Source organism: Sorex fumeus, unplaced genomic scaffold, assembly GCF_029834395.1.
Source record: "Sorex fumeus unplaced genomic scaffold, SorFum_2.1 ptg000063l, whole genome shotgun sequence".
Taxonomy (NCBI): Eukaryota; Metazoa; Chordata; class Mammalia; order Eulipotyphla; family Soricidae; genus Sorex; species Sorex fumeus.
Window position 1 is genome coordinate 24,030,166 of NW_026606120.1, and position 18,808 is coordinate 24,048,973.

An 18,808-nucleotide genomic window follows, 5' to 3' on the forward strand; every position below is an offset into this window, starting at 1 on the left:
GCAGTGCAGGCGGGATACTCTTGGTAGCTTGCCGGGCCCTGTTGGGGCTCTGAGGTTTGGATCTGGTTCGGCCACCTGCAAGGCAAGCACCCTACCTACAACACTATTGCTTTGGTTCAGTTTTGTTTGTTTTTTCCTCAGTTTCCAAAAATTGTAAAAGCTTTTACCCATCATTCTATGTAATTTAGAATAAAAAATACAGAATTTGTAAGATTTTTTTTACCTTTAAAAAGAAAAAGCAAAGTGGTTTTGGATTTTCTAAGTTCCTTAAAACAGTAAGATCTGGGTGTTTCTGGGAATTGTATTCAAATGCTAGAAATACCAGTGTGTTGATTGAGTTTGCTTAAAGTTCTCTAAAAGTCTGAATTTCAGGGCCTGCTAACATATTTGCTCATGTTCCGTTCTCATTTTCCCAATTCATTTCCTGAATAAAATGTGGGATGCAGCCAATGGAGTGCCCCAGTTCCCTCTTTTGTGGGCCCTTTTGATTCTCTGACAGGCTCCTTGCAGTTTACTTATATTTTAGAAAACAACTTCCTTGCAAATCACAAATAAAGAAAGAAAACTGTAGTGGATATTATCTGAGTAGTGACTTTCATTGAGTTTTAACTTGGGAGTACTTCAGGATCAGATAGATACTCATGCAGGTTGTGATGGTTAAATATAACTTTGGAAAGAAGATTGCTTTTTAAATTGGCAGATGGAATTATTTTATATGTGCCAAGTGGAAGTGTCTAATGTACCACGTGTCAGGTAGGGACAGCTTTCAGATAGTCTTATTTCTTGCCTTAGTGAATGGGTGAGAGGAAGTTTAATCACCTGTGTTCACTGGTTCATTGTGGTAGGAAGGATTATGAGCGTTGCTCAGAGTTGTGGGAGTTTCTGTGCTTAGAGTCCTGTGGTTTAGACACAGAGCACCTCATGCCCCCTTTGATAGCAGCCCCGTTATGTGGAGCACTTAGGACTCCACAGAGCTTGTGAGCAAGCATTGCACTGGCTGCACTCTAGAGACAGAACTCCAGGTTATATTTGATTTTTATTTTAGTATCTTTAAGTTCTTGGGAAACCAGTGAGCTTGATAGAGGTCAGCTAAATATTCACCATTTCTAGGATGATAAATTGTAGGAAGAAGTGGCGGGATAATCTATGTGTAGCGGGCAGGATGCTGAATATCTTGGAGTAAGTGGATGGGAAGGGAGAGCTGGCAAGGAATTAGAAGCCTCTGTCAGTACTTATAAGAGAAGCATATATTGGATTCGGCAGCTATGTGGAATTGAGCTCTTTCTAATTTCTTATGGTGCAATTCGATATTTTTCAATTTGGATTTCTGGGTTTGTCATTAAGAAATGCCACCTGAGCATGCCACTGACCTGGGTTGAACCCCAGCACTCTTCTATACCCACTATGAGTAATCTCTGAGCACAGAGCTAGGAGTAAGCCCAGAGATGGCCAGGTATGTCCCCAAAGCATAACAAATGCAGAGAGACTCAGTTGAAAGTATTGTTTTCATATGCTTCAGTTGATTTATGATTTAGGGTGTTAGAGAACCACTTAACTTGCTTCAGGAACTTACCCAGGTCACTGTGAATACAGCACTAAGAAATGACCAGTAGAATTTTTATTCAAAGGTCGGTTGATACAATGAAAGTTTCTCAACTAGTATTATAAAATTCTTCAGTTGTTTGACTCAGTTCAAAGAAAGTCATTTTAAGCATCATTTTATTATGGACAAAAATATTTTAAGAACTGTCAATTATTTTTTATATACTAAGATTTATTGATCTAAGAAAAATAACATATGCCAAGTAGATATCTGCTCAAATTGAGATTGCTGAGACTGAGAATTTTTTATGTAGTCTTGCATTTATTGTGTTTTTGATGTTTAGAAACTTGAGAATAAGAAAATGTCTACTCTGAAAGTAATACAACATAAAAAATAGAATAGCATCATGACACTTATTGGGCTGGAGCAATAGCACTGTGGGTAGGGAGTTTGCCTTGCATGCAGTCGACCCGAGTTTGATTCTTTCACCCCTCTCGGAGAGTCCGCAAGCTACAAAGAGTATCTTGCCCACACTGCAAAGCCTGGCAGGCTACTCATGATGTATTCGATATGCCAAATGCAGTAACAAGAAGTCTCACAATGGAGACATTACTGGGCCTGCTCGAGCAAATTGATGAACAAGGGGAGGACAGTGCTACAGTGCTACAGATACTCATTAGTTGCTAAGTATCTGTGATTCTTAGGTTTGTTTTTGTTTTGCCATGTTATATTGATTCTTGGCTGTTCTGATGATAAAAGGGCGGGGGATAGGGTGGAGGGTTGGGAGGGCTACTGGGATCATTGGTGGTGGAGAATGGGCACTGGTGGAGGGATGGGTATTTGATCATTGAATAACTGAAATCCAAGCACGAAAGTTTGTAAGTCTACAACTGTACCTTATGTTGTTTCACTAATAAAAATGAAAAGAAAAAAATCTTAACATATGAAAAAGTATCTTTTTTAGGGCTGGAGAAATAGTACAGTGGGTAGGGTATTTGACTTGCACAAGGTCAACTGGGGTTTCATTCTGGCACCAAATATGGTTCCGGAGTCCACTAGGAGTAATCCCTGTGCCTAGACCAGCAGTAAGCCCTGAGTAACTTTGTGTTGGTGTTGCCCCCCCAAAAAACAAACAGACAAAACCAAGAGAACATCTTCTTCAATGTGCAGTCATTACTAAGAGTTAAATGAAATTTGTGGAACAAAAATGGATAAGCTGAACAGAGTTCAGGGAGTAAACTCCAAATTATTATTTGCATACAGTTACAAGGAAAGGTTTTATATAAAGACCTCAGTGGTCTCTATATAAATGGAATCTTTTGGAGTTCATTACCTACTAGAGGAAATAAAGTGCCTTATTTGGAACTATTGTGTGGTACTAAAAAGTGTTTTTTTTTCCTTAAACTTGCAAAATAAAATTTTGGTCATAGTAATTTATTGTTCTTTGTGATGTCTACCTTAGTGGCCCTGATATATTTTAGTGAACCTGAAATCCTGATCTTTGAAAGATTTTACATGACTACTAGTGATTGGCATTCCTGATTCTCCTTGTGATAAGATTAGTTTTCTGAAAGATGAGCGTGCTTGTCAGGAAAATGATCTTTTCAGGACTGGAGGTAAAGCACTTCTCTTGCTTGTGTCTGACCTTGGTTTGAATCCTGGCACCCAACACGGTCCCTTAAGTGGTATGAGGAATTATTCCTAGCACAGAGCTCAGAATGGTCCCTGAGCACCACTGAGTATGACTCCCAAACTACACATACACACACTCATACACACATATATGTATACATACATACATATTTTTTATATACATATGATTTGGCAGTAATCTGAAATTGAGTTATTTCTAATTTCTTTTGGTGGAATGGTGTGTTTAGATATTTTCCATTAGAACTTCTGAGTATGTGCACACACAAACTGGGCTGGAGCAATAGTACAGTGGGTAGGGCGTTTGCCTTGCATGTTGCTGACCCAGGTTCGATTTTTCTATTCCTCTCGGAGAGCCCGGCAAGCTACCGAGAGTATCCTGCCTGCATGGCAGACCCTGGCAAGCTCCCTGTGGCGTATTTGATATGCCAAAAACAGTAACAAGTCTCACAATGGAGACATTACTGGTGCCTGCTCAAGCAAGTTGTTGAACAACGGGAGGACAATGCTATAGTGCTACAGTGCGCACACACACACACACACACACACACACACACACACACACATGTTTTTGCCATTGTGAATATTGTTACAGGATGAAGCATAGTGAATAGAGGAGGGAAAAGGAGATTCCAGTCTGTTGGGTTGTGTGCTTTTTGATCTGTGGAGTACTGTTATGTTATTGCATTCCCATTATCTAGATATGAGGCTGGACAGCGTCTCCTGTCCCCCTGCTCCCCTCATCCTAGCTTTCAGGATTTCCTCCCTTTCTATTAATGCTCAAAGAGGATTAGTAATTGTCTTGAAAAACTGATTTGCCTGAATTGACTTGCACAAAATGGGTAGTCCACACAGGCAGCCTTTCTTCTTCACTGCTTCCTTTGGGATCCAGTCCCTCTATTATTCTGCTTCTCATGTGAAAGAGTGATTAGAACTGTAGGATGGCCGTGAGCATGAAATATTGCCCTTTGCATGAAGAACATGCCCCAGCCTTTAAAAGCTGCTTGTCTGTATGTGGAATAATAACAACAAAAAGTTGTGAGTGCCAAGGATTGAAGTATTGGCAAAACTCTTTCAGTTGCAAGAGTCAGAAAAATGAAATGCTCTGTTTTAGTGGGGGCCACACCCAGTGGTGCTCAGGGCTTCTCTCTATTCTACACTCAGGGATCACTCCTGGCAGTGCTCACAGGACCAACTGAACCTGGTTGGCTGCATACAAGGCAAGCGCCCTCCCCACTGTCCTATTGTTCCAGCCCAAATAAAATGCTCTTAGACTAAAATGTAGTTTGCATTATTTCCAGGCCAAATATGTCAGGTTCCACAGGGTGCTTTTTCACACTTTCTTTCAAACTCTCACTGGAGCTTGGAAACCTGCCGCCCCCTCCGCTGTGCTCCTCAGGTCTGGGTGCAGACCCCTGGCTGCTGCTTTCATGGGGCCTAATATTATGAGTCCATCACTGTGGGCTGGGAGGAGCTGAGTCAGTAGCTTTGGCTAACCAAGACCTGGTGGGCAGGTGATTTCTCACCTGCCACCAGATGAAGCAATGGCAGCGCTTCTTTGGTTCATGCCAGCTCACTCCCAACCTTGTTTCCTGAGTTTTTGTGGATCTTGTGCAGCATGCAGCTTACTTCCACTTCCAGCTTATTTCTTAGTACTTTCAAAGCCTGCACCAGAGGTTTGTCGCTGGCCTGCCAGACATCCATTCCAAGGGATGCTCATCTAGTCCACATATACACACTGCCAACACCATGCTCCCCATTCCACTCCTGTGCTTCTGTGCTTAAGTTGACTATGGTACACACATCCAGTGGGACTCTCTGCTGGACTCAGGTCAGGGTCTGTACTCAGTCCATTCCTTAATGCAGGGTTTGCTTTGGGGTGACACTAGATTCCTTCATTTTTTTCTACCTTTGCTCATTCTGCAATAATGTTTTGCTACAGTTACAGTGCTTATTGATGGCACTCGGTATTCACAAATGAATGAAAGAATTAGTGTATTTAGCACACTGAAAATCCTTATTTTATAAACACCATGTTAAAAGTACTTGGAGAATAGAAATTTCCAAGACCTACTTATTTCGTTCTTTATATTCAAGGACTTGCTATATGTTACTTTGAAAGTAGATGGAAGATCTATGAAAAATAATCATGTATGTTTAATAATGATTTTCAAGTAGTTAAGAAAGGTGAACTTTCCTTTGAGTTGTTCAAGTTCTGATGCCACTTTTTACATGAAGAGGTCCCATGGCTGACTCTAAGCATTTCATTTTCAGTCAGCAAAACAATACAGGGTATGATTTATTTTACCTTTCCTTCCTTCCTTCCTTCCTTCCTTCCTTCCTTCCTTCCTATTTGTTGTTTGAATATTATCTCATTAACTTACTTTTTAATTACTCCTCATACCTTATATCCCTTCTCATATATACTTTTTATTTCCTTGAGTTATCCAACTTTAGTTCAATTATCAATATCCAATGGTTTGTCTTTTTATTTTGTCTGTACCTCATTTTATATCCTTATATTGCATATAAGGTGAAATGAAACAATATTTGCCTTTTACTTTCTGACTTATTTGTTTGATATAATTCTGAGTTCCTTTTATTTAGCATTAAATGGCAAAATTTCATCTTTTTAATTCATGACTAGTATAAATAGAACACATGATTTTTATTGATAGGCACTTTGGTTGCTTTCATATTTCAGATATTGTAAATAAAAATGTTACAGTGATACGATGTTACCATACTGAGAGAGAAGTACAAATGTATGGTTGCTGGGTCATAAGCTAGCTATATCTCTACTTATGTAGGCTTTGTAGCACTTTACAAAACAATTTTACTAGTTTACTTTCAACCCTGGCATAAGAGGTTTTCTCCTCCACTTGTTATTGCAGCTTATGATATGAGCTATTTATGCAGGTATGAGTTGATATTTCATTATGGCCTTATTTTAGATGATCAGTGATGATAATTTTTTTCATATGCTATTGTATACCTGTACTCTCTCCTTGGAGCAATGTCTATTGAAATATTTGTCCATTTCTTTTTGTTGTCTTTAACTTGGTATTGTCCCTAGATTCCTTCATGCAAAGCAAAGTCCAGCCCACTGAACTATCTCCCCAGACATCACTTTTTTTATATAACCCACTTGCTATTCTAATACGAGAGTATTCTTTTTCAAGAACCACACAGATTTTTCCTTAAAAGACCCCCTTTTTCCACTTATTGCTTCAGGTTCTTCCTTTAACAGGCTCTAAGTTGCACCCATGTAGCTGCACACTGGTGTCCTTCACCAGGTCACCCTTTCATTGGCCCTTCCTCTGTTGTAAAGACCTTTTCTTCACATCTTTTCTTCCTATTGAAGGTATATTCCTTCTGCAACCATGTAAGCTCACAGATCTGTTTCCAGTGAACACATCTCTGCAATAAAATTTTTTAAATGATGCAAGGGAAAACAAGCCGCCATGAGAATCAGTTGAAGTAGCAAACTATAAAATCAAGACAAAATGAATGTAGATAATAAGATAGATTTAGAATGCAAAACTTGTTTCATATTTATAAAGAAATAAAAGGTGGAGATATTGGAAAGACATAAAACTATTAAAGTGATCAAATGAATTGAAAAATAATGATACTACAATGATAAAAATGGAATCACTGAAATTAAGAATTCAACTGCAATTGCAAATTAGACACAACTTGTTAAAAGGGACTCAACAATTAAAGATAAATTTGAAATCAATAACTAAAATATACCACAATGAGACAGATGGAAAAGATGTAAAGAGATGGAAAGCACAAAAGTCTCTCAAATCTTCACAATGAAAAGGAAAATAAATCCCCAACTGCAAGACTTTATATTAGAACTATAGAACATCAGAGTCAAGACAGGATGTCAAAGGCATCTGGCATTGGAATAGTCAACAAGAAGCAATAAAAGTCAGAGAGGAAAACTTTGAAAGGTCTGCTAGGGCTTAGTTATTAACCAAGGACTATCGATTCATTACCCAACCCTCCTTTCAGAGTAAAACAAAAAAAGAAAATACAGCTATATTCATTATCTTTATCTTTCAAGAATTGAAGTAATATAAAGTTTCAAGAGTATTTAAATGTTACCTGATTAATATAACAAGAAAGAAAATTGATTTCAGAGGGCAGTTATGTTTAGCTAGAATCTGGTCGTTAGTTTACAGAGGGTCTAAAATTCTAATCACGTATTTGAATGACTTTGAAATTGTATGTACAACAACACCTGTGTAGTTTGGTGGAATTAAAAGAAATATGACAAGATTAAACTAAGTTTAATCTGGCACTCTACTTGATCTAATTGTTACTCCACTCTATCAATTAATTGCACATTTATTCATTCAGTGTTTTCTGTTGAGCATACTAGTTGTTAAAGAAAATGTGTTTAGGAATTAAAGAGATAGTCGATATTTACGTAGCATGCAGGCAAGCTGGCTTCAATCCTTCGTACCCCATATGGTCTCCTGAGGCCCACACTAGGAGTGACCAGGTATAGACCAGGTGTAAACCCTGAGCACAGCCAGGTGTGGCCCCTCGAAAAAAACACAAAAAAAATTTTTAAAAATGTGTTTAGAAAGGTTGAATAAAAACCTTGAAAAGTGTGAATTTTTCATCTAATCATTATGGTTGGCTGTAGACTTTGACTGCACATAGATGTAAGCTATGATGAGAGGCACTTCAGGGCAGATCTGTACGATGCAAATTGATTAGTCACTTTAGACAATACTTAGATAATAAGGTAGGTTTCAGAGTTAATCTCTAATAACTTAAAAACTTCTCAGTTTTTGGGCCATGGAAATGATTTGGTGGTAGATTGCCTGCCTGGCATGTGAGGCCCTAGATTCAATCCCCAATACCAGAAGGAAAAAAAGCTCAGTTTTCTTTTTCAATTTTTATTCAGACAGCCTTGATTTACAGTTCTCTTAAAAACAGATTCCAACACCATCCCCACCACCAAAATGTCAGTGTGCTCCACCAATATATGTCAGGGTCCCCTCCCACCTACCCACCCATTTCCCGTAATATACTCTTGGCATACTAAATTCCATAATTATTACACTCAAAATATTATATCAGTTATATTTGGTTAACTTGAAATTGTTATAAATCTACAAATCAAATTCCTTGACTTCTTATTCAGCTTATGTTTATTGAGTTTTGCTGTTCTTAATTCTCATATTTCTTTCTTTTTTTTATGAAAGAGTACTGTTATTTATCCAGCCACCGATTAGCTGATTGAATTGTGCATGAACTCCACCTTACTTTTTTTTTTCATTTTTTATAATTTTATTTATTGGATCACTGTGAGAGCAGTTACAAAGCTTTAAGGTCTAAGTCTCGGTCATACAATGTAACACCCGTACCTTCACCAGTGCCCATTCTCCACCCTCAACAACCCCAGTATACCCCCATCCCACACCCTCCCCCTACCTGTGGGGCAGATGATTTCCACATTACTCTCTCTCTACTTTGATCACATTCAATATTTTGACACCAGACCCAACATTATTATTTGAGATTTTACCCCAACACTCAGATCTGCTGAAAAGGCAGCAGTAGACAATTTGTTTTCTATTGCTGGTTATGAATAACGTATGATGTCACATGGCTGTAGTAGTGGCCACACGACTTTGAAATTCTGAAATTTTAACACTTAAATCTGGAGGGATTTCTGCCAAAACCTGCTGGGTTCTGAGATTTGCTACTGAGTCTCTGGGATCATGGCCATTAAGCAGCTGGATCAGGAGCCAGAAAGGCCGTTCGTGGGCAATGACTTGGGGTCTCATTGGAGTGGGGAGGACAGGACTGGCTCCACCCCCATTCCGTGAGGCCCAACATGTCTTGTCACTGCAGGCTCAAGCCTGACTGTCCAATGGCCTCTGGAGGATGGTAGCGACCGAGCCACCAAGGGGAAGCAGGCAGAGGGACAGCACCTTTCCCGCCTGGGGTGGCCCGACGACAGTAACCTACTGCCTGGTCTGGACGCATTTCTGCCAAAAGCCGCTGGGTTTAGAGATTTGTTTCTGAGTCTCTGGGATCATGGCCATTAAGCAGCTTGATTAAAAGCCAGAGAGGCTGTTCATGGGTGATGACTTGGGGTCTCGTTGGGGTAGGGAGGACAGGACTGACTCCACCCCCATCCCGTGAGGCCCAACATGTCTCGACACTGTGGACCCAAGCCTGACTGTCCAGTGGCCTCTGGAGGATGACGGCCACCAAGACGTCAAGGAGGAGCAGGCAGAGGGACAGCACCCTTTCCCCCCTGGGGTGGCCTGGCGACAGTAACCTACTGTGGGGTCCGGATGCTTTTCTGCCAAAAGCCACTGGGATTGGGATTTGTTTCTGAGTCTCTTGGATCATGGCTGTTAAACAGCTTGATCAGGAGCCAGAGAGGCTGTTCGTGGGAGATAACTTGGGGTCTCTTTGGGGTGGGGAGGACAAGATCGACTCCACCCCTACCCCATGAGGTTCTGTGTGTCTCGTCACTGTGGGCCCAAACATGACTGTCCAGTGGCTTATGGAGGATGGCAGCCACCGGGTTGCTAGGGGGAACAGGCCAAGGCACGAAACCTATTCCCACCTGGGTTGGCCCAGCACTGGTAGCCTACTGCAGAGACCAGACGCATTTCTACCTAAAGCCACTGGGTTCTGAGATTCGTTTCTGAGTCTCTGGGATCATGTCCATTAAGCAGTTCAATCAGGAACCAAAGAGGCCTTGCCTCCAATTATATAGCTGAGCCGGAGGTGGTTTGTGGGTGTGTTTCCCACATACCTAACTTTTGGCTGTTTACTTTCTTGGTAAACTTTGCCCCAAGTTTTTGGGGTCTGGCCAAAGGCACAGCAGCAGTTTTGGGGCATCCGGAAGTCTGACGTTGCCATCAGGCTGCTGATGCACTCGCCTCACAGGTACAGATTGACCTGCTGGTGGCACCATACCCCCAATTCTCATAATTTTCTGAATAAATATGAATAATAACAGCAATTTCTCCTAAGGGGATATTTAAATAATTAAATTATCTAATACAGTTAAAGCACAAAGCAACTATGACATGTTGCTAATAACTCTAATAACTGTTGGCTTCTTTTATTTGGAAGTCAGCATTCTATTCTTGCCATGGTTTCTAGTCACAGACTATTACTGCTTGAGAGTATTTTAATTGCTTGAAGATTTAATAGTGAAAATAGTAGCATGGTATGTATCTATCTATATGTATTTGTGTGTATTTATATGTATGCATATGCTTATATATATAAAAGGCCCTCCCGTTGATCATCGATTTGCTTGAGTGGGCCCAGTAACGTCTCCATTGGAGACTTTGTTGTTACTGTGTCTGGCATATCGAATACTCTCGGTAGCTTTCCGGGCTCTCCGAGAGGGGCAGAGGAATCGAACTCGGGTCGGCCATGTTGGCTGCGTGCAAGGCAGACGCCCTACCCGCTGTGCTATCGCTCCAGCCCTATATATGTGTAAATGCATAAATATATAGAGATGTGTATATATGTATTACACATATGTATATATATATATAAAAGATTCTTGAAATTGTGTTTAAAACTTCTATCTCCTAGTATCATTCTTATGTCAACTCTGAGTATCATTTTTCACAATCTTAATGCTGGAAATTTGAGCTAAATACTACCATATTTTGTTTCAAGTTTTGTATTATTATAGTTAAATAGGCTGGCCCAGGACAAAGTGAAATGATTAGTTGTACACATATGGAAATGTAGCGTGTATTATGCTGCACAGAACTTTTCCTTGAAGAGCTAAGTATCAACAGGATACGACAAAGTCACAAATAGCCAGATATACTTTATATTTTTAATTGCCTTTTCATGGTCCTTTAGAAATCTCTCTAAAAAGCAAGGTATATAAGGGAAAGATTTTCAATGAGTGTAAACATTAAATTACATTAGTAAAAAATTGCTGATTAGAAAAGGTATTGTAACATCAATTTACTCTAGGCAAGATCCGGAAACAAGTGTCCAAAGCCAGAAGAATGCATAAGGAGAATGTGGTAAATACACATATGGACTACTACTCAGCCATAAGGAAAAAACAATTCTTTCTTAGTTGACAACATGAATGAAATTGGATATGGTCATGTTAAATGAAGCTTTGTGGGAGATAGAAAAATATCAGGTGATGTCTCTTAAGAGGAGATATAGAGAAAGAAAGTACAGAAACAAAGAAAATCAAAGATCAGCCCATAATCTCGGGCAGAAGAGTTATTTTAGCAGAGGATATGGGTGTAGGTGAATTAAATTTCAGAGGAGATTGAATGGATGGTGGTTGAGGAATTTGGTAGTGATTGTGGTGTGATCACTTGATCACTTGATCACTTGACATCCTGTTACTCATCTATTTGCTCGAGCGGGTGCCAGTAACATCTCCATTTATCCTTGTCATGTGCTAGCATCGCCCAATGGCGTCTGCTCATTCTAGGAACACAAAAAGCCTCAAACCGATCGCTCAGAGTCTTGACGAAAAAGTCTGACCATCTCAGGTGGGCGGCCACGCAATCTTTTGACATCCCATGAAATCCAGTTGGAAACGGCTCTAGTCCAGTGGTCCTCTCCAAATCTCATTACGTGTCCAGCCCATCTGATTTGTGACGGCTTGGGCAAACGAGACAGCATCCTGATTCTTGATCGTTGATGGAGGTTGGAACTCCAGATTTTTTCTCTCATTTGAGTGAAGCTTGATACTCCAAGCATAGCTCTTTGGATTCCTCTTTGGGAGACCCGAATAGCGGTCTCAGTCAATAATCAGGGACGCTGTCTCCTTTGCCAAGGCGTCAAAAATCAGATGGGCTGGACACGTAATGAGATTTGGAGAGGACCACTGGACTAGAGCCGTTTCCAACTGGATTTCATGGGATGTCAAAAGATTGCGTGGCCGCCCACCTACGAGATGCTCAGACTTCTTCGTCAAGACCCTGAACAATTGGTTTGAGGCTCTTCGTGTTCCTAGAACAAGCAGATACCATTGGGCTACACTAGTATGTGACAGGGATGAATGGAGACATTACTGGTGCCCGCTCGAGCAAATCGATGAGTAACGGGATGTCAAATGATCTTTGTAAGCAGAAGATTCATTTTATTCCTTTCGTATTTTTATTCCCTGATGATTTTCAGGGCTTATTCCTGGCTCTATGCTCATGCACTCAGGACTAATTCCTGGCATTCCTAGGGGGAACATATGGGATTGCAGGAATCAAACCCAGTTCAACTACATGTAAGGGAAGCATCCTACACACTGTAGTATTGCCCTAAGAAGATTAGATTTACAAAGTCTGTACTCACACTGTATTAAATCTTCTCAAATATAATATTTTGACTTCAATGCATAAATAGCAAATGTTTGACTTTTTGCTTTCAGACTGAAAAAAATCACAGATAATTGATGTGCATTTGGATGACTTAAGCTTATTTTATTATTTTTTTAAGAGGTGGGGATTGGGCCATGCTGGCTTTTGTGGCTTTTGTTTGGGACTTACTCCTGACTCAGTGCTCAGGGAACACTTTTGGAAGTGCTTGGGAGACCATATGAGGTAAAATGGAATTGAAATGGAATTGGCTGTGTTCTAGGAAAGAGCCCTGCCCTTGTACTATTTCTCTCATCCTGAATTTTTTAATCTTAACATATTAACAAGCATTATATATATACTAATATTGCACCAAAGACAATTTGCTGACTCTCTGCTGCTTAGACCTTGCTCTGAAATTTTTTCCTTTTTTGCACTTTTTTTCTAAAGATTTTCTACTTCAGTTCTATCAATTCTGATAGTAGTTTTCTCATTTCTGCTCTCATGCTTTCTTGTGCCTTATTTATTATCTGTAGCTCTACTTCCTTGAACATCCACATCATGGTGTATGTAAAGTCACTTGATCATAGAGTGCATTGGTACTTGCAGAACCTCCTGAGATATTCACTCATTATCTGGTGGGCTTTCACAGAACTGAGTTTTGGTGGGGGGTGAGGGAGTAAGCAAAGGTTGAGAGGGAGAGGCCTTGGAGTTTAGCAGGAGGGAGGTGGGTACACTGGTGATTGGCATGGTGTTGGATTATGTATGCATAAAGCTGTAATAAACAGATCTTTAAATTGAAATCAATAAAGATAAAAAAGAAAGGCCCCAGAATACGGGGGAGAAGGATATAAATAAAGTGAGGGGAAGGGAAGAAGAGATAGATAAGAAGCAACGGGGCAAGGGGTCAGGGGGACTCAGTGGTGGTGTTAAGGAATGATAGAGCTAAATATATAAACCCCAAAGTCAACCACACTAAGACTGTGAGACCCAAACTTTGATAACCGAACTTAGAAGGTGACTATCAAGATGGCAAGCTGGGGATGAGGTGGGTGGGAAAGAGAGAGAACTTGAGAACACGGGTGGAGGGAAGTTGACACTGGTGGCAAAATCAGTGATGCAGCATTGTAGGTCAAAAACCCAATTATGAATAACTTGGTAATTTATGATGCTTTAATAAAATGAAAGTTTAAAAGAGGAGAAAAAGGAAGGAATAAAAGGTTGTTTGACTTCTACACTGCTTTTTCATTGTGTCTATTGTGCTGTGAAAGTCAACCTTTGTCATTTGTAGTAAAGGAGCTTACTAAAAAATATGCAAAGGCGAAAAATAAAACGAAAATCTTGGATTCACAAATGAATCTCGGAATAGAGAGCTTGTTGCAGAGATAGACCTTGTGCCGGGATGAGTTCACTGGGGCACCTCAGATGGGACCAGGTGTTGACCCTCTGGCTGCTCCAAATGAACCCGAGTTGCCACACACCTCCAGAACCCAATCGCTGCCACCCTCACAGTCAATCTTCACAGGCTTGTCCTGAGTCCCCCATGCAAGAGAACAAATCTACTAAAAAACCTGGGTATATGTGACCAGTGACTGAAAACTCCAGGCCTCAAGGAATTGGGAAGAGACACCCCTTCCCATCTCCCCGCTCTTCCAAGGTCCTGGTTGTCAAGCCCACGAACTGCCTCCAGGTGCCATTTAAGTGTATTAGGGCCGTGAGCCAGAGATTCAAAAATGAAATCTCGGAACAGAGCAGCTCACTGTGGAGATGTCTCTAGACCCAAATTATTTAAAATTTTAGAATTCCAGGAGTGTACTTCTGCTTTCTTGGCCACGCAACATCATATACAGTTTTCTTTTTTACTTTTTTATTGACTCACTGTGAAATCACTGACCATTACAGATATCTCATACTATTCATAACAAGCAATCACTTAATCACTTAATCACTTAATCCCCGTTATTCATCGATTTATTCGAGCGGGTGCCAGTAACGTCTCCATTCATCCCGGTTGCGTGCTAGCGTAGCCCAATGGTATCTGTTCGTTTTAGGAACATGTAGAGCCTCAAACCGATCATTTAGGGTCTTGACGAAGAAGTCTGACCATCTTATAGGTGGGCGTCCACGTGATCTTTTGATGTCTCGTGGAATCCAATCAGTAATGGCTCTAGTCCAGCGGTTGTCTGTAAACCTCATTACGTGTCCAGCCCATCTGATTTTTGATGTCTTGGCAAATGAGACAGCATCCCTGATTCTTGAGCGTTGACAAAGATCAGAACTCCGGATTCTATCTCTCATTTGAGTGAATCGTGATATTCCAAGCATAGTTCTTTAGATTCCTCTTTGAGAGACCCGAATAGTGTTCTCATCCTGTTTTCGTAGGGTCCAGGTCTCTGAGGCATATGTTAATGCAGGAAGAATAGTGGAATCAAAGAGATGTGCTCGTAGCTGGAGGTTCTTTGTCCTTTTAGTTATTTCTTCAATGCTCTTGAAGGCATTCCAAGCCGCTCTCTTCCTCCTACGCAACTCAGGTGCCAGGTCATTCATCATGTTGATTTCTCGACCTAGGTATATATAACTATTGCATTCGGAGATGGTGGTTCCGTTGAGAGCGAATGGAGCGTCAGGAACTAGGCTGTTTCTCATAAACATTGTCTTCGTAAGATTCAGCTGTAGTCCGACCTTTTCACATTCACGGTCAAAGTCTTTCAGCATTTGTGCTGCTTGGTTGATGTTTGGTGTTATTAGAACGATGTCATCAGCAAAGCGGAGGTGGTATAGTTGCTGACCATAACAAGCAATACAAAGTAATAATGGTCATGGAAAAGTGTAATGGCAGTGGTATTGATGTTGAAATATTGAATGTAATCAATTATTGTGAACAACTTTATGAAAATAAAATTTAAAAATTAAAAATAATGAAAATCTTTCATAGGAGCTACCAATCTTGTATCATGGAGCTCAAGAAACAGTTAAATGACTTATGGGACAAAACTGAGCAGACCATGTCTACTTGGAGTTACACACCTTCGAAGAACTCAAGAAGATTCTATTTCCTGCAGGATAGTGTCTGTAAAAAGATGTTCAGTGACATCAGGCTAGAGAAAAGGAACTTCAGAATTGATATGCTGATTTGCTGGTGGAGAAGGAGACTTTAAAGTCCATATTCTGAAGCATAATTTATATCCAGCCCCAAGATTGCCATTTTATACTCTGGGAGGCTCAAACTGTTGATTTTCTTTATTGACAAGTTTGGCCCCCTATCTTCTCTTTGGTTGTTTATTTTAAATGATTAGATCTTACACAGGCTGGAGCCATAGAACAACGGGTAGGGCATTTGCCTTGCATGTGGCTGGCATGGCCAACCGGAGTTCTACTCCTCTGTCCCTCTCGGAGAGCCTGGCAAGCTACCGAGAGTATCTCGCCTGCACGGCAAAGCCTGGCAAGCTCTCTGTGTCATATTCGATATGTCAAACATAGTAACAAGTCTCACCCTGTTACTGGGCCCGCTCGAGCAAATTGATGAACAATGGGAAGACAGTGACAGATCTTACACAATCTATGTATGAAAACTTTAACTACAAAGGGTTTAAATTATATTTTTCCTCCTAGTTTTGACCTTTAATTTTAAAAGCCTGATTTTAAAGTCTGCCTGTGAGTAAACTTAACTAAAAGCAAAATATAAGGAAAAGCAAGATTCTACTCCATGTTGCTCTTTCCCTCCCCGGCTTCCCCTCTCACAGCAACGTTATCTTCTTTCTGGTTGATTGTTTTGTGACTCTGTAGAATCTTGGGGCTCTGAAAGATACCATCAGGTCCCCACCTCTCCTTCTGCTCGAGTTTAAGACTGATTTCTTACCACAGCCACTTCCTTTATGAGGAAAGGCAGAGAGAGCTAGATATGAGGCATTAATACATGAAGCCAGAGCCTGTTTACAGTAGCAAGTGTGAGTGTGTAAAGAGTGAGGAGTAGATCTGGCACGACTGAGCCACATGTCTGTCAGATTAATATCCAAGATATAAAAAGCACTTGCAATGTTTAGCAACAAGACCCAGGAAATCCCATCCAAAATGCAAAGAAAAGGGGCTAGCCTTATTTGTATAGACTTTCATACAGCAAACTTGGGTTCTATTCTCAGACCACCAGGACTGAATTTTGAGCACAGAGCCAGGAGTAAGGCCTGAGCACTGCCAGGTGTGGCACACCTCTACCCACCCACAGATAAGGGGGAAAGATGAACAGACTTCCTCAGAGAAAATAGACAGCATATATATATATATATATATATATATATATATATATATGTAAATGCTCTGTATTCCTTTTCAGAAGGGACATGAAAAGCAAAATAACAATGACGTACCACCTCACACTAGTGAGATTGGAACATATATAAAAGAACAAAACAAGTGGTGCTAGCACAGATATGGCAAAAAGAAACCCTTATCTACAGCTCGTGGGCATGTTGATTTGTTCAACCTATCTGAAAAACAATATGGACACTACTCAAGAAAATAAAAAAATTGAGCTTTCATATGACCCAGCAATTTCATTTCTTGGTATCTACCCAAAGGCCCTAAAGTCAGTATTCGGTGAAGACAATTGTGCTCTGATGATTATTGCAGGACTATTCGAAGTAGTCAAAATCTGGAAACAACTCAAGTGTTTGAGAGCAAGTGACTGGATAAAAGAAGTTGTGGTATATATACACAATAGAGTACTTCTCAGTTATAAGGAAAGGTTAAATCATGCAGGAAATAATAAATGGCTGAGGGCAACAGAACCTGAGCTGTAGTCTGCAGAGTGAGCTTACAGTTAGACTCTTGGTTTGACTCTTGGAGAGAACTTAAGACAAAGGTGAAGGAAAGTGTGCATTCTAATGGAGTGTGTGATGTTGGAATGTTGTGTGCACAAAACCCTTTCACTAACAACATTTTAAATTATAGTGTCACAAATACAATTTAAAATTAAAAAAATTCACTTACTGCCTGCAATCTACTTTTAAAAAAGTTTTGTTTTTTTTAGGCACTGGATGGTGGGGACACTCTTGGTAGTGCTCAGGATTTATTCCTGGTTCTGTGCTTAGGGATCACTCCTGGTGTGTTATTTATCTCACCAGCCTCATGTAATTGACTTCTTTTTCAAACTAATTTCATCCAAGACCTGTGGTGATTATGCAGTGAAATTTGATAAGGTTCACCACAACAAGCCAAAAAACATGAATGGTTCAGTGTTTATTACCTTGGCCAGTAAAATGATTTAAATGATAGATTTTAATTGTAAATGAATTCTTGAGCAATTGCTGACTCAGAAAAATCCTTTGAAAATACTATTCAAAATTATTTTATTATAGTTGAGATAACATGACTATAATAGTGTTCAATTTTATGGTGTTGATATGCAAAGTTACCACCACTGAAGTGTCTCCATTGTCCTTCTCTCATTTCTAATCACCTCTTCATTCCCCTCACCTTTGCTCACTCTGTTTTCTTTGTTTTGGTATTGTTTGTTTTTGTTTTTGGACCATGCCCGGCGATGCCCAGGGGTTACTCCTGACTCTGTGCTCAGGAATTACTCCATACAGTGCTCTGGGAACCATACAGAATGCTTAGATTTTACCCTGGTCAGCCAAGTGCAAGGCAAGCTCTGGACTTCCCACACTCTGAATCGGAGTTTTGTAACCCAAGGGTAACAGTTGTTTCAGTTTATGTCTCTTTCCTTGAGTTCAGAGAAGTTGTAGGTTCTCAGTATATTTGAGCACTTAACTCCCCAACCTCCCCTGATGCCCAGCTTTGTCATTATCAATATGGTCCCTGAGGGACTTTTTCTGTGTGCTTAGTGTGCTACACGATTTCCCACCCAAGGGACAAATTGTTCCTTGCACTTAGATTTGAACAAAATCATGCACAACTTTTGTCACCCCTTCATAAGACTGGCGATGGCCAGGGTGGGAAATGGCACCAGATGAAAACAGGGGACAACAGTTGTTTGGCAGCCTTCTTAACACCCCGAAAACCCTTTGGCTTCACATAATAGTTTTATGTCAAACAAGATAAGTCGGAAGGAAAAAAAGGGCAAGCACGGGGCGATCTCACTTAATCTGTATATGTGGAGAAACAATACAAGGGAATGACAATATTGACACTCTTAGCCTGGGATTCCAAAATTTAGACTACCAAGAAGTGGGGTTGGTGGTGGCAAAGAGATTATTAGAAGTAACCTTAGGAGGCTATAGAGATAGTACAGTGGGGAAAGTGCTTGCCTAGCATGCGACTGACC